The 17,969-nt window shown below is 39.6% G+C and overlaps 1 long non-coding RNA gene across 1 annotated transcript in view; it reads left to right on the forward strand.

The window, feature by feature from the left end:
* The first annotated feature begins 435 nt into the window (after positions 1-435).
* Positions 436-17,969, forward strand: part of LOC309825343 — a 29,557-nt gene continuing 12,023 nt past the window's right edge. Inside the window, exons 1-2 of the long non-coding RNA XR_014297027.1 lie at positions 436-709; positions 3,303-3,418. This is a non-coding gene — a long non-coding RNA (uncharacterized lncRNA). The remainder of the gene's footprint in view (positions 710-3,302; positions 3,419-17,969) is intronic.

Genomic DNA, 17,969 nt, shown 5'->3' on the forward strand with positions numbered 1-17,969 from the left:
ACATAAAATTCGGAGCAAAACTATAACATCATCTATGATGCCGCTTCTCTTCACCTCGTCAATTATATACTTCACTCCCACTCTGTAAAATGCCTTCATGTCCTCAAAGGCAATTTCATTCATTCACTAAAAAATGCTTGCAATTCTGCTAGGTGCTGGGGATGCATCAATGAAAACGAAAGCCCCAGTCCTGGAGCACACATCACTGGAGTCTAGAGGGACATGCGCACAAGAAAACAAGTTTCACTCTGGGAAGTACAATATACTATTGGATAAGAGAGGCGCATAATATCCAGGCGTGGATTATCAAGAGAAGGCTTCTCAAAGGAAGTGACATTTACCCTGTGGCTTGAAGGCAAAGCAGCAATTACCCAGGTAGAGAGTGGACAAGCAGTGCCCCAAGAAGAAGGCAAAGACTGTGTGAAGGTCCAGAGGTGAGACTGAGCATGGTCTGTTCAAGTAACTGAAAGAAACTCTGCTCTGTTGGAATTTAATATAGTGGTGCCTAAGAAAGAAGAGAACAAATTTGGAAAGCCAAGACAAAACATGTAGACTACATTCTAAGAAAAATGTGGAGCTACTGGACATTTTTAAAGAAGGAAAATATAATGAGAAGATTTATCCAAGAAATTACACTCTGGCTGAAGGTGCAGAATGGGCCAAGAAGGGATGCAGAGGACCAGGGAAAAAGCCACTTCTAGACCTAAATGTAAGTTTATGGTAGCCTAGACTTGAGTAGTGGGAGTGAGGATAGATGTAAACCACTGAAATTAGAAAGTGCTTGAGATAAAAATGATAGGGGTTCTCATTAGCTGTGAAAATGGTAAGTCAAGTTGAAAACCAGATTTCTTTTTTGGGCAATTGTAAGAATGACGGTCTCATTTACTAAAATAGGAAACATAAATGGAATGGATTTGAGATTAGAGAGGCTGGTTTAATTTTTGACAAGTTGATCTGGAGGTGTCTATGAGACTTCTAAGTGAAGCAGCACTATAGACAGACAAGGAAGTGGGCATGAAGCTCAGGAGAAAGGGCTGGGGCCAAAATATAGTCTTAGGAATTGTGAAGGTGGTGGTGAAAGCAACAGGAATAGATGAGGCCACCCAAGGGCACTGAGAGGAAAAGCAGCCTTTGAAGAGCCATAGCCCTGAAGAGCACCAGCATTTTTAAAAGGCATAGAAGGGCTTCCCTAGTGGCGCAGTGGTTGAGAGTCCGCCTGCCGATGCAGGGGACACGGGTTCGTGCCCCGGTCCGGGAAGATCCCACATGCCGCGGAGCGGCTGCGCCCGGGAGCCATGGCCGCTGAGCCTGCACGTCCCGAGCCTGTGCTCTGCAATGGGAGAGGCCACAACAGTGAGAGGCCCGCGTACCGCAAAAAAAATAAATAAATAAAAGTAAAAAAATAAAAATAAATAAAAAGGCATAGAAGGTGCAAAAGAAGTTGAGGAAGAAGACAAACAGATTGCAGTGGCATCAAAGGGCCACAAAAAGGAGAGCTTTCAGAAGAGGCCAACATTTTTCAGTGCCATTAAGAGCCTAAGATAAAGCTGCAAAGCTGCACAGTAGGTTTGGCACTGAGGTTGTGCTGGCTGTCACCTGTGTCCCCAGCCTTCTTCATCTTGCTCCATGCCCAGGAGTTTGCCCAGTGTGGATGGCCCCCGTTAACTCTATCCTATCTTCTGTTGGAGTTAGACCAATGGTGGGCACTGGTAGAAGATAAGAAGGAGGGAAGAAGGGAGGAGAGGATATTTTCCCCTCGGCTTCTTCTTTGTGGATTTGCTTCCTTGACCTAAGGTCACAGTTCCTGTCAGGTAGTTCTCTGCTCACCCCTCTTGGGGTAGGTTGGGAAAGAGCTTCCTGCATTTATTAGCTCTGGAGTATCAGGCTATCCCTTGAGGGTTCACTGTACTCTACCAATGGATTTTTATTGTCTTTTTAAAATAATTAATTAATTAATTAATTAATTTGTGGCTGTACTGGGTCTTCCTTGCTGCATGAAGGCTTTTCTCTAGTTGTGGCGAGAGGGGGCTACTCTTCGTTGCAGTGTGTGGGCTTCTCATCGCGGTGGCTTTTCTTGTCGTGGAGCATGGGCTCTAGGCCCGTGGGCTCAGTAGTTGTGGCTCGCAGGCTTCAGGAGCTGTGGCACGCGAGCTCTAGAGCGCAGGCTCAGTAGTTGTGGCGCACGGGCTTAGTTGCCCCACGGCATGTAGGATCTTCCCAGACCAGGGCTCGAACCCATGTCCCCTGCATTGGCAGGCGGATTCTTAACCACTGAGCCACCAGGGAAGTCTCTGTCTTTTTTTTTTTAAATTACATTCTCTTCAAATTATCCCAGCTTGAATGTCCCACCTCTTTTCTTTCGGAAACTTGATTGACACAATGGTCATTTGAGACTTTGCTGGGAGGCCTTTCTGGGGTGTGGTGGAGGCAGAGGCCAAATTACAGATGGATCAGAGTGTAAGTGGGAGGCGAGGAAAAGGTAATGGTAAGGAGAGCAGTTTTTCTAAAAGATTGGCTATTAAAGGGTTCAGATAGAAGGGATAGGGACCATAGAGAGACATCCAGAGAGGTTTTATGGATTTTTTCTTGACGTGATCACCAAATTATTTGTGAGAATAAGTCAGTATAGGAAGAGACGTTGAGGATACAGTGAAAGAAAGAAGCACTGGAGCATGGTCCCCTAAGAAGTAATATGACCCCCACCAATAGAAGGGTGAATCTGAGGCAGAAGGAAGGGAGGCACATATGGCTGGCACACAGGGGAGTCTGTACTATGAATGGGAGACTGAGGCTATTCTACCTTGATGGCTTCTCTTTTCCTTGTGAAGTTGAAAGTAAGGTACCTGATGAAAGTGAGAGTGATGAGGTTGCAGATTTTAAAAGAAAAGAGAAGTTCTAAGTATTTTGAAAAAATAGGATTATCAGAACTCTTTGAGAAGTCAGTTGAGTCTGAAAATCATGCATTTAGGCTCGCACCAATGTGTAAGTTTGTTTGAAATTTCCCCGGAGGCACTGAGCAGTGTGGGTTCTTTCAGAAAAGGTGAAGAATTAGACTGGGCCAAGGCTGGGTTTTTCCATATACTTAAACTGAAGGACAATCGGAGAAGAGGGTAGAGGGATTAGGAAGCAAGCATTTGAAATAATGGAGCATAGAATTTAATTTGGATAGAGAAGGTAGTGAAAGAGAGAAGGGTCTAGTCAAGAGACTAAATGTCCCAGAGAGACTGAAGACAGACATGGTGGGGCTAATAGAGTGGGACTGGTGATCAGAGAGCTGATGCTTGAACTTAATATTTCAGTAGAGCCCTTCTGAATACGGACAAGGTCCTGGATGATGGCTGATGTGGAGAAAATATAAAGGTCCTTGGACATTAGCCTTGATGGGTGATCCATGGGATAGATGGTTGCCATTCCTCAGGTAATGTCTTCTTTGCATAACCTGACTTTCTTTTTCAAGCATATTATTTATAATTAATGCCTCATATGCCATTTATCAAATTGCTGTAAATCACAAATATACATAGTAATATTTAAATGTGAGAGGGTTATTCTTCACAATTCCAGTTTTGAGTCATTTAAATCCTTTACTTAAACATATTAACTTCAAAAATATCTTTTTAAAAAGAGAAAACAGGTGGGTTTCTTAAACCAGGCTGCCCAGAAAAGTTCCTCATTTGGTTTTCTAATTACAAAAGCACAGAAGGAAGGTTTGGTTTGAAGTTTTAATTTACCAGAGCTATACCGGATTAGTTTTTCTACATGCAATCCAGTATTTGACAGTTGTTAAATATTTGCTTTAACCATGAATTTATTTTGAGTACAACACAATTGCACCTACTATCTCTGCATGACTCTTTTAGGAATTGCCATACACTCATAATATTTAACTAGAACAATGAATGATTTAAAAATAGAAAATGCACAAATTACTGTACTCCCTTGGAAACACATAAGCTCTGACAGAAAGTGGAATAAAGTGGTTGTACAAAGAGCTTCAACATAATTTTTTTCAAAAAACCTTTTCTTTTTGTTAGCTTGAAATATATTTAACTCTTCAGTGGGATCTCTTTGGAATACACACTCAAAATCCAGTACTGTGCATCAAGCCTATGATAGTGGGCCTTAACTTTTTTCCCTTTGAAATAGTAAGTTATTATATAATAATGATAATAAAGATTCACATCTTTGAAATTCATAGACATGTGCACACATTTATGTATATGGACCTGTGTATAAGTTTGTCTATATACATATGTGTGTGTCTATCTTTCAATTTAGCTTTAGATCTAGATATATATCTAGATATAGATATATACTTATTATATACTTATTCTGATCTTGGTATAAGAAGGTGACACTATTACATTGGATAAAAAGTTGTGATGGTCATTTTAAACTGGAAGCATCCTCTTACTCAGTTTATTATGTGACCAAAGAGTAACTTAGGTGATGGAATAAGGATACAGTGGGTTTCTGGCTGGAAATAAAGATACAGTGTGTCTTGGTGCCAAGAAAACAGATATGTTCAATTGAACAAACATGAACTTGGTCTCATTAACTTCATGATATAAATCACTGTGACAACCATTCAGTCATTCATGAAACATTTATTGGAGGTCCACTCTGTGTTAATCCCTGAAGATAAAGTAAGTAAGATATGGGATTTGCCTAATACGGATTGGGTTTGTAACTGATCGATTTTATTTAATGTCTTGTGTTTTATTTGTGGAAAAGATATATATTCATCCTGGAAATGTTTTTTATAAACCAATGTATGCCAAGAATTTTTTAAAATTTTAGTAGTTTTTAGTTATAAATTACACTGATTCTCATACATCACTCCTATTTACTTTATGAAAACTATGTCTTTCTATGTTGTCCTTTCTATGACCCACAGCATATTTTGTTGATTATTTATATTTTCTTCAAAGTCTTACAGATTATTATTGTATTTCATAGCATTTCTTTTGATCCTAGGAAAAAAATATTTGTAATTACCAACAAATACTAAGATTTAAATGTAAAAACTCTCCATGTCTATGTATATAAGCTGAATTTTAGAAGAATTAGAAGAAAAATGTGGATATTCCAACTATGGGGTTTTGCTTTGATTCATAAATTGTTTTCCCCTCAACCATTACAAACTACAGATGCTACAGATGTGACCAAACACTGAGCGTTAAGCAACTAAAACTGTTCAAGCATGATTCCTGCTTTGTTACCTTTCAAAACCTGTAACAATCCTCTACTCATCAATAATCTTCTGCAATGACAGATTTTCTGACCATTTCCAGGTGCATTTGAGGAGCCAGAATATAATATTTCTATATTAATGACAATGATTAAAGCACTAACTTAAATTATAATTTGTTTAGGAAATATTTGAAATATGTAAAGACTACCAATAATCTTATTTATTATGCTAGCTAGTTAAATACCTAATTTTTTAATTGCTAATCACATTGATTTTAAATACCAAAGATTTGGTTATTCATTTACATATTCATTAAAAACATTTTACAACATCCTCAAAAATTAAGTAATATCCCTACTACTTCAATGCTAGCCACTGAGTGTACAGTGGTAAGTAAATAAGAGTCCAGACACTCACGGAGCTTCTAGTCTGAGGCTGTATTATTCAGCCTTGGGTGCTTGTTAGAAGTACAGATGTCTGGGCCTTTGTTCAGAAGATATGGGATTTGGACTAGGAAACTGCATTTTTTAAAAAATCATCCCAGGAGATTTTGAAGCACATTCTCAAGTCTCCTTTTGATGGCTAGTCTTTGAGAGTAGATCTTTTGAAATGTTTATCAGATCATCATTCTTCTACTTAAAACCATCCAACAGCTGCCTGCTGAGTTTAAAAATTTCCAAACTGCTTAGCACAGCCCCTGCCTTCTTCTTTAACCTCCTTTGGCCAAGCTTTTCCTAATTGGTGAAACCGATTTTACTGGCTTGCTCTGTTCCTGAAAGCCAGCAACCTCATACTGTGCTCAGGGCCTCTGCCTTTACTATTCCCTCTGCTTGGAATCCACTTCCTCTATATTTTCTCATCATTCAGACCTTGACTCAAACACCACCTCCTCATTGGCTTTTCTAGTCCACTCTTACCCTGGGATTCTCTACCAAATGCTTCCTACAATTGCCTGATATGACACATCTGAGCAACGTGTAAAATAATGGATTTATAGGACTCACTCCACATGTCATCAATCTCCAAGCCCAGGAATCTGCATTTTTGACAAGGCACGTAGGTGAGTCTTATTATCAGGCAAATCTGGAAAACTGCACTACCAAATGTTCTAATTATCATTTTCACAGACGCTATCACTGTCAGAAAGGAGCTTTGTCTGGGTGAGAGCAGGAACTTTAGGTTATTCCATTCTCTGCTCTCAGGACTTGTACATGGTCTGGGCACCTTGTAGAAATGGCTTAATAACTGTTTCTTGACTGAATGGATGAAACACAGGTCTAGGGGAATCTCCCCATCTGGTGTTTACATGGAAATAATTGGCACTATTTTTAGGGTTTAGCTATTGTTGTTAAAGATGGAGTTTAATTTTTAAAGGTTGATGTCAAGTGATTTCAACCTTCCTTGAGCCACAAAAGTATCTGTAGTTTGATACCAAAATAAAAATCTGAAATTTTTATTGTTCTTCCAATGGCTATGTTGATACTCGAGTGACCTCCAAGGAAACTCAGTCTTAGATTTGATGGTTGTTCAAAACGAAGTGATCACTGACATCCAACTGAAGTGTCAGAATACCTAAGTAGTTATATTTTTAGGCTGAATTATAGAGGTTAAAAAAATGAGAAATATATGATAGCTAGAATACAGTTAGTTGCAAAGAAAAAGAAATCTACGCGTACAGATACTGGTTTAGAAGATTTCCATAACAGGATGTTTTTGTCTACTATAGCCAAGTAACCCCTTTAAACCTTTCAGCTGGTTGTTTATGACTCATACCCATAAGGCCCCAAAGACCAGCTCCTCTCAGCCAAAGAAGATTATCAGTGGAATAGACAAGTTTTTCTCAGTGTGAACTTGCATTGCATATGCGCCCTTCATTGTTGTAACAACATGAACACACCTGAGAGAGGGAGAGGGGAACAGGCAACTATTTGTGATAGTTGGTGCACCCTAACTACAGTGCAAAACACATGTTGTTTTGCTCGCTATCTTGGTCAAATATTTGATACCCTTAATGAACACTCAGAAGAATCTCTCAACTCCCAAAGGGACTATAACTTCTGAATTCCCTTCGGTTAATCATATTGAAGAAGTTCAATAATTATTTGTTAGTTAATGAAATAGTCTTAACTGATTGAACAAAGTGTTTTCATTAAGTTAAGTAAAAAACATTTTTCTACTATCTTTACTCCCTAGCTTAATATTACTAATAAGCATAAGATGACACTTGATAATGCTTTCAAATCTCCTATAGAACCTGATTAAGGCAAAAGAAGTAAACAAACAAAAAAAAGCAAAACTAAACACAAACACACACAAAGAATTCAAACAGCTCAGCTATTTTGTTAAAATTCATGATTTTCAGTTTGTTTTCTCTCTTTTCTCAGAAGAGATGTTGATGTTAGTTTGAAAGATATTACTCATCAAAATTGTGGCCCAATATAATATCTCTATTAAGTTGAATCTTAAAGCCCTCCTAGACACTTCGGATCTAGCTTCTTTTTAGAAGTCTCTATAGCGATTTGAGGCTTATTTGTTAAATGTGAGAGAGGAAACAGTGACATAAATTAATAAATAGACACACAAAATATTAGTATATGATTTCAAAAGATTACACTGAAAATAATCTTGGCCCTACACAGATTTAGTAGCACCTATCGATTAGGGAGGAACACGGTGAATGACTAAAAGGTCTGAGAAGGTAGATTTTGGAGTCAGAAAGTTTTCTGTTTTATCACTCACTACTGATTTTCTGCCGTCATCTTGGGAAGAAGCTTAGTTTTCTTAAGCCTCAGTTTCCTAATCTGTAAAATGGGGATACGACTTAATTCCTGAGGATTTTCTGAAAATTTAATTAGATAGTGTTTATTAAACTGCTCAGGAGGGGCCTGGTATAGAAAAGGGCTCAGGAAATTGGTGCCATTATTTAAATTAGTTTAAAATTCTATGAATTCTCCACCTTCATTTTGGGAAGGCAGTATATATTCCATATCACGTAAGTTGAATATAAACACACATGCATACTAGCTTTATATATCACAGTTATAATGTATGTATACCTATATATGAAGTTTGTATAAAAATGAGTGTGTCTGTAGCCCTAGACAGCTCTGTATATGTGTGTATTTTGGAAAAGTAGATAGTTGCATCAAGTTCATTAAAATTGAAATTCATTTTAGGGCTAAGAATTAACATTTTATTTTCTCTCTAAAATGTCACACAACTTTGGATAATTTTCTACAATTACTTATAATGTGATAAAATGTTATTTACTGATATTATTATGCCTCAATTTACATTACATATATTAAAATTGAAATTTATTTTAGGGCTAAGAATTAACACTATTTTTTCTCTAAAATGTCACACCACTTTGGATAATTTTCTACAGTTACTTATAATGTGATAAAATGTTATTTACCGATATTATTATGCCTCAATTTACATTACATATTTTATTTTGTATATATAAAAAAACATTTTAAAATAAGAAGAATATAATAGGCTAATAAAATAAGATTATTTAACTTGTATAAATAGGTTGAAACTTAAACATAGTATGACAAGGGTTATATTGATAACAGAATATGATTTATCATGAGGTGCTCTGTTTAAAGAAGCAAAACCAAACAAAAAATAATTTAGGAGAAAGTGATGAAGTAGTTGTTAGATTTTTAATCAACTATTTTTTTTAATCAGCCTTTGCTTCTGAGGCTTCTACTTGTTAATGATTATACTTCCAACTATGTTAGCTTAGTGGACATTCACAGTACTAGAATCTGCATATCACTGTGGGAAGGGAGTGGAAGTTACATTTTCCTAGTCTTCACCTCTTTCAGTCAATCAATCAACATTTATTAAATATTCATCCACAAATATACCAACTATATGCCAAGTACTGCTCTAGCCAACCATGAAAAGATAGAAAAGGTCCTTACTCTTGTTAAATGTATATTCTAGTCAAAGGAGATGGGCACTGTAGAAGTAAGGAAATAAACTAGGTGAAAAATCCAATAGTGATGTAACCATTATGTTGAATGAATGAATGAATTCTGTTGCTCTAGTCATAATGTGGGTGATCTATATTCCTCTAGGTGGCCACTTAAATGTTCTCTCTCAGTTACTAAGAATCTAGAAGCTCAACTCCTCTTAGGATCACTTTTCCCCTATGCATAGCCCTCTCTGGTAGGATTTAAAAGGGCTCTTGGCTGGGGCTTTCTCTTGTGCCCATCATCTGGTCAAGAGGTAGCACTCGTGTGTCCTTTGTCAGGGTAAATTCTGGGAGTCTAGGCTGTTTTCAACTCCGCGTCTTCTTCCTGCTTGTCTCAGAGCATCCAGTCTTCTTCCTTCAGACATTTCTGGGTGTGAGTCTGTATCCCACAGTTTAAGGGGACATAGGTCAAGATCACTGAGTAGTCTTACCAAAGTCTCTGCAGCAGGCACAAAAGAGGGGGATATATCCCCCTTTCCTCTTTACTGTAGAGATTTTTGGGGAGCAGCACACCAGCAATTCTCTCTGAAAAAATGATTTTTAATCTTCAATATCTCTTTTGCCTCTTCCAAACAATTTTATAGACTGTAAGTTGGTGGTTAACCAAGAGTTGCAAGACCAAGCTATCAACTCCCTTGAAAAGTCCTGTGTAGGAAGCCTAGCACCTCACTTCAGAATACTGAAGTATTCTTCACCTCTCCTTTTTGAACTCAGCTAAAACTTAGGTAAAGAGTCCCAGTTTAAGGTCTTGTAACTATAATGAGTGCACTGCACTACTTACAGTTAATAAAGTTAACTTTAGTATTATTTTAGTTAAAATTTCAAATTATATTTATTATTTTAGTTAAAATAAAGTTATGTGACAGAATCAGTGGACAGCTCCTTCAGAGTGGATGGTTCAGGAAGGCTTCTGACAGAAAAGGATGAGCCATGAAAATATCAGGGAAGAGATAGCATTTTGAACAGAGAAAAGAGCTGGTGAGGAAGATCCTAAGGGAGGAAAAAATGGCTTGAGAATGATCACAGAACAGACAGCCGGCGAGCACGGGTGGAGCGTGTGGGTGAGGGGGAGAGATAAAGTCAGAGAAGTGGTCAGGGGCCAGGACTTTCGTGCTCCGTAAACCAGAGAAAGAAGGTTTTTTCGTTGATGGATTGGAAGGGGGATAAAAAGAGGAATCAAAGCTAACTCCTCAATATCACCAAGTGAGTCCAGGCTAGTCATAGAAACAAAGGAAAAGTAGAAAAGCAAGGTCCTGCCCTTTTATGAGAAGGAGTCATGTGGCTTGACATCAGGCCAAGACTTTTCAGTTCATGCTAGTAAACTTATGCACAACATATGGCTACCGGATTATCAGGTTCAAATGTTCCCTTTTTTTTTTTTAAACTCACCTCTTTTTTTTTAAATAGGAGATGGAGCAATCTGCTCTCTTTTTATTTTAATTAGTTTATTTATTTTTGGCTGCATTGGGTCTTCGTTGCTGCGTGTGGGCTTTCTCTAGTTGTGGCGAGCGGGGGCTACTCTTTGTTGCGTTGCGTGGACTTCTCATTGCGGTGGCTTCTCTTGTTGTGGAGCATCGGCTCTAGGCATGTGGGCTTCAGCAGTTGTGGCTCAGGGGCTCTAGTTGTGGCACATGGGCTTAGTTGCTCTGCGGCATGTGGGAACCTCCCGGACCAGGGCTCGAACCCGTGTCCCCTGCCTTGGCAGGCGGATTCCTAACCACTGCGCCACCAAGGAAGTCCCAAATGTTGACTTTTTGAAAATTAAACATATTAATCAGTCTTTTAAAGGGTCTAAATTCATGCCATTTCCTGGGCTCCTTCCTTTGCCACCATAACAGCTGTTCTGGTTAAGAGTCTGCCTTATTATCTGCTTGAATTTCAGCCTTGATTCAGCATGTAAGGGGTTACAGAGTCCTCTGTGCTTTAAAATGACCTAAAATTGTGTAACAGTCAACAAATGACTCAGAGGAAAGTAAGGAATTTCACTCTAGACTCTCAAGAGCTGGGAGCTCAGATGCGGGCTGTGAGCATTCTCGGAGGAGCTATGCTTTCTCCAAAGCTGCACCTCTTGACAAGAAATGTCAGTAAGAGGATTATGAATGTCTATCTATATTCAGTAATGTGAGCTGAAGGCAAGGTTATGGAGGAAAGCCATGGAGATAAAGGAATTGAGTTAAATTTGCACTAAGAAATGAAAGTGTGACGAGTAAAGAAGTCATAAGATTTCATGAGTTCAAGAGAGAATCTTTATTTTCTCCTAGTTTGTCAGAAAGTGGCCAAAGGAGGAATCTGGGAAGTTCATGGGACCTGGAGAAGAGATGGAAAGCAGAAATAGTAGATGCTGAAACACTCTTTTGGGGCATGGTGGTTAACAGCATGGGCTCTAGAGCTAAATCGCTTGGGTTAAGCCTATTTTCTCTCTGAGAAGTTGTGTGCCCAGCAAGTCATTCATCTCTCTGTGCCTCAATTTCTTAACCTATGAACGGGAATGATAATGCTCTGGATTTCCTAGCGTTGTAAGCATTCAATGAGTGCGTGTGTATGGAGCATTTAGAACATGGCCCGCACTGTGGGAACAGGATTAAACATAGGTAATCAGGGACTCTTGGGATCATACCGAGGGGGTTTCCCCAAGTAAACCTGCAAAAACGAGACTGGTGGACAGGATCCAGTTCCGTTTTCTTTGACAGGTGTTATCAGTATAGGCAATCTATACAGGTGACCTGTGTAGGTGATCTATATAGAACTAGCGTTTCTGAGATGGAATGCAATCAGAAGCGAGGTTCACACATGGTAATGGATGATAAAATGAAAGGCTCAAATAGGATTATGTTAACCGAGGAGCACAGGGACACACAGAAAAGAGAAGGAACTGCAAAGCGAGATGGTCTTAGATAGCCTGCTGAAAGCAAGCAGGAGAGGAGCCACAGGCTGAAAGAAGAGTCAGATGGGCAGGTTCAGGGTAAGGAGAAGAGAAAGGGTATGAAATCATTCAAAATGCAGATGCTAAGGCAGTGACTATACTAAATAAGTAAATAGATAAGTGGGTAGATGGCTAGATAAAAGTTCTAATTCTTTTAGGAGCTGCTGCTAAGTGAAATGAATCAGTTTTGGCTACAGATGTAAACACGGGAGGAAAAGAGAAACGATGTGTTGAAACTGACAGATTGCTCACTTCAAAAAGATGAACTGTGTTATAGTGTCACCCACTGAGAGAGAAACCAGACCCTGGGGAAGTCAGTTCTATCTGTTCTCAAAGAATTCATTGGGATCTGAAGGGTTAATGTGGGAAAGGGTGTTATTAGTGACAGGAGGCTTTAGTCCTCTTCCTAATACCCGAGGCACAGACCAAACACGCTGCTCCAAGCATAAGGCTAAGATGGTAAATTTGAAAGAAATAGCTAAGTTGTGTCTGCCACATCTTTGTGGGCTCCGTTTAAACTGATTCAAGTGAAAAATCCTGGCTGATCAGCTTTCACAGCTGCTTTGCTATGGGGAGCAGCTGCTGTTAATGCCACGTGAAATACTCACATGGGATGCCAACAGGCAGAGTGTGATTCAGGGCAGGGTACAGACTCAGGGGGCAGAAACTGGTAAGCACAGTGGGAAATGGTATTTCATGTTTCTGAATGGATACCTTTCTTAATTTATTTTAATTTTGTTATTTTTTAAATTGAGGTAGAAGTGATATATATTAGTTTCAGGGGTACAACATGATGATTCGATATTTATAGATATTAAAATAAGTCTAGTTACCATTGTCACTATATATAGCTACAGAATTTTTTTTCTTCTGATGAGAACTTTTTTTTTTTTTTCTTTTTTTGCGGTACGCGGGCCTCTCACTGTTGTGGCCTCTCCCGTTGCGGAGCACAGGCTCCAGACACGCAGGCTCAGCGGCCATGGCTCACGGGTCCAGCTGCTCCGCGGCATGTGGGATCTTCCCAGACCGGGGCACGAACCCATATCCCCTGCATCGGCAGGCGGACTCTCAACCATTGCGCCACCAGGGAAGCCCTGATGAGAACTTTTAAGACCTACTCTCTTAGCACCTTTCAAATATGCACTACAGTATTATTACCTATAGTCACCATGCTGCACATTACATCATCAGGACATTGATTTTATACCTGGAAGTTTGTGCCTTTCGACTCCCTTCACCCATTTTGACCACCTGTACCCACCCCCTACCTCTGGCAGCCACCTATCTGTTCTCACCTATCTATGAGCTTGGTTTTGTTTGTTTGTTTGTTTTTAAGATTCCACATATAAGAGAGATCATACAGTATTTGTCTTTCTCTCTATGGCTTGTTTCACTTAGCATAATACCCTCAAGGTTGAATGGGTACCTTTTTTAAAAGTCAAGAGTAGAGAAGCAGAGGTGATGGAATTATTCTGTCAGGCACTTTGTCAACAAGTAACAAGACATATCAGGCTTGCCTGACTCTCTGCTTGCTTCCACTGGGCATGAGTTTTCAGGGTTATTTAAGTTCTAGTATGTAGTCGGGTATAGGTAAAGCAATGTCATGAATACAACTACATTTAGCAAAATAGGATTCGCAATGCAACCAAGGACAAGAGAGAACTATAGGAAGGAGCCAGAGAAAGGTTGGCCACTGTTGAAATTATCACTGTGAGGCTCTCAGTTGTTATCAAGATGGCTGATAATTTCAAGATCTCTGGATTCCCCACCCAGGCACTTGAAGCCAGAACTGGGTTTAGGAGTGGAGAGGAATTTAAAAGAAAAGGGGGAACTGGGTGATAGTGGAACTGGAACTAACTACTGTGAGTCTAGGGAGGCGGAATATTCAATAAGGACAGGAAGAGAGATAAGGGAAGATCAAAACATCATATCTAAGCTGCAGGTGGAGAGAAAAATCTAGGATCAGAAGTGATGGATCTGTCATTGGGAGGAAGAGCATAGGCAGCAGGATGGGAGAGCTGGTGAGGGATGGCCTGATGGATTAGGGAGTCTAGAAACGTCTTCAGGGCCAAGGGAAGGTGGAGAGAGGGTTCTGGAACAGCTGTAGCTAAACCCATGGCTGAAGAAAGTTCATTATGGGTATATCACGGTTTGGGATTTGTCTTGAGAAAAGTCAGACCGGAAAGACAGTCAGGAAAGAGCCATCAATAATTCCTAAGACAGCAAGATCAAGAGGCAAAGATAAGATGAAAAATCAGGAAGCCAGCTCATTTTTAAAAGAATTATATCCTTGGATTTAAATGTACGCTTACTGAACTACAAAGAATTTAAAAAGTTAGCAAAGCCTTCAAAACTTCTAGTGGGTGTAATCTAGATTTTCTTTACCTCCCCATAAACAATTATATAAGGGGTAATTTAAAATACACATTCAGAGCAGACTTGAATATTAATGTATTATAGGAAACAATTTGGCGAGCAGGAAACAGACTTTCTCTTTATTGGAGCATCTTTAGCTTTATGAAACATTCTAATTTCTTTTTTAAAAGACTCTGGAGGAAATACAGGCTACTTTGCAAACTGAGTCAAGATAATCTGAGTCTGCAAAGTATGAGTAAAGGGGTAGACATGGAGCGTGTACCCTAGAGGACCATAACCCCAGGCTTGTCCAGGTTTCCAAGTTCAGTTCAAACAGGTCCTGGGCAGCCTGAGGCCAGATCTGCCTGCCAGGGGAAGGAAAGAAAAGTGAAATAGAACATAGGAAAGTTAAAATTACATTATAAACGGATCAGAAAATCCTCCTGTTTTGCTTAGAATGTAATATCAAATCCTGATGCAATATCAAGGACTCTATCTCCTAAGCATTAAGAACCATTTCTGAGGGCTTCCCTGGTGGGGCAGTGGTTGAGAGTCCGCCTGCCGATGCAGGGGATATGGGTTCGTGCCCCGGTCCGGGAAGATCCCACATGCCGCGGAGCAGCTGGGCCCGTGAGCCACGGCCGCTGAGCCTGTGCGTCCGGAGCCTGTGCTCCGCAACGGGAGAGGCCGCAACAGTGAGAGGCATGCGTACTGCAAAAAAAAAAAAAAAAAAAAAAAAGAACCATTTCTGAGCAATCCCATCCCATCAGGCATAGCACAAAACCTGCACACTGAATACAGTCCCTACCCTCTGATTTTGTGATCTACATAATAAATCCCTGAGTCCTCAAATCAAAATCTGTAACATGATTCATGGATACTAAATTTTAAGACACTGGCAAATATTACTTTCTACAGTATCAGAAATCTGTAGAACATTTTTAAGACCCCTGTGAAATGTATTATCTTGGTAATCTGGAAAAACAAGATGCTCCGACAATAAGAACCACATACTGTTTACTCAAAATATCATCCTGACCCAGGTTAAGAAGACTTTCCATAAAAATTCAGTGTCAAACTGGCAAAAAAACCAAAGGATAACCAAAGCTCAGTTGTATGTTAAAGACACTGAATTATTGACTTCCTGAAGGGATTTTTCACAGAGAAGACTTACAGATGACTGGAGAATTCTTGTTCACGTTAATTAAAAGGGTGCATAGATGTTTTCTTCAAGCAAGCACAACACCCAAACTCATTTAACAACAGGGGAGCATGTTATTTTCTCTAAAAGTTCCAGAATGTAAGCTTAGTTACTAGAGAGAGGAGATTGCATAAAGGATTGTTAAAGAGGCAGAAAACATTTTGGGAAGACTGCTCAAAATGAACACTGTGAATCAGAACTGTTACATTTCAGATGCTTTTTTCTCACTATCATTCACTATATTGTTCCTTTATACCAACTTTTGTTGATAATTATATCAACTTTCACTGAGTTTTGTTGATACTAGTATTTCATAATGTCTACCGGTTTATTTTTATCGTTTTTCCCAACACTCCCATGTACACAATGTGGGTATCTTCCATTCTGGAAAGAATTACCTAAAACAGTGCTTCTCAAACTATCTACACTGAAGGACCAGCTTTTTTTTTTTCTTTTGCGGTACACGGGCCTCCCACTGCCGCGGCCCCTCCTGCTGCGGAGCACAGCCTCCGGACGCACAGGCTCAGAAGCCACGGCTCACAGGCCCAGCGCTCTGCGGCATGTGGGATCCTCCCGGACCAGGGCACGAACCCGTGTCCCCTGCATCGGCAGGCGGACTCCCAACCACTGCGCCACCAGGGAAGCCCATGGACCAGCTTTCTTGATGTTTTGTTTTCATTCTCAATCTATTGTGAATCCTATCACACAACAACGGAAATGAATTACTGGCAAAATGAAATTAATACAACAAAAGTGTAGAGACATAAGTCACATTTTTATTATTAAATTACTTAGTTATATTGTTGTGTCAAGTTGCTTCAAAGGTTTTTAAATGCTGACTCCAAATGTTTCCATTTATCTCATTATACACCAGTAACAGTTCTTGGATTGGCAGTGGTCCATGGTTCACAACTTGAGTAGCACTGACCTGGAGGGTTCAGATTAACCAAAACTATCATGGTCACCCATAGTCCCGAGAGACATCGAATTATAGAGATCCTACTCTATATAGTATACAGAAATAAACAATGGCTTTTATTTATCGAGCATGCTTTTACTTCCCAAAGTGTTTACATGTTCACACTCCCATTTATCTTCAGGCAGACTACGTGACAGGTAGGTGAAAGTTCATTACTTTAACAGCAAGAGACCAACATATCTTCATCATGGAAATGCACACACTTAGGTGCACATGTTTTAGCCTACTATTTTCTAGTACTACACTATAAAAATCTGGATAGAACACACCCTATGCAAACCACACAGGTCCCTGCGTTACTTATCTTTTCAAAAAACATTTACTGAGTGCTCAAATGTGCCATGCACTGTGCTTGGCCTCATATGTGAGTAATCTGAGAGGCGAATAAGATGTTTCTTACACTCCAAGAGGGCGGATGATACAGTCAGTTTAGTGCAAGGCATAATGTGACACAGGTAATATAAGTACTAAACCAAGTGCCCTAAGAGTGGAGAGGAAGGAGAGGTCAGTTTTGCCTGGAGAAAGTAGCATTGGGGTTTGGTCTTGATGTAGTTGTGGGAATTGCTGAAATGGATTTTTGACGAGGAGGTAGCATAACACGAACAAAGTGATAGAATTATGAAAAGACAAGGAGAATCTAGAAGCCTGTTCTTCCTAGCTCCGACTTTGGTTATGTGAGGATGGCCTCTGGGGAATAAAGCTGGGAAAGAAGGTATATGCTAAATCATGGAAAAGTGAGTCTGGATCCCTTTTCCTTCCCACAAGTATGAGGGCACTGCTGAGTGGAGCCTCTCAGCTCTCAACCCTACTCACTTTGACTTAAGCCTTAATCACCGTCCCCAGAAGGCAAGCTTTACCATACAAAAGTTAGAAAAGGATAGATATTAGAGAAGATATGATGGGGAAATTTAAAAAAGAGAATTACATCACACAATACACAACAAAACTTAACAGAAGTCCTGATTAAACATTTACATCCTTTTCAATGACTCACCAAGTTTCTTACTGGCTACCAAGACAGTTTATCTCTCTTTTAACTTCTCCTTCTCTCTCTCAGACCAATTAAAAGTCTCTCTTCTTATGTAATCTTGTATTACCATAGTCCTCATCCCATTCCATAAACGAGGGACTATCATTAATATCATCTCCCTTAGAATCTATACAGGGAAAATATAAATAACATTCAGATCTCTTTCTTTTTCTCTAACTTGATTGGAGACACACAGATATTTATTAGATGGTGGTTGGCACTGAAATCGTCATGTGGTATAAGGGCTGGGGGACAAGTGGCAAGAAGAGGAAGCTGCTTCAGAGTGAAGAAGCAGAGAG

This window comes from Grampus griseus (assembly GCF_964374135.1).
Source record: "Grampus griseus genome assembly, chromosome: 7".
Taxonomy (NCBI): domain Eukaryota; kingdom Metazoa; phylum Chordata; class Mammalia; order Artiodactyla; family Delphinidae; genus Grampus; species Grampus griseus.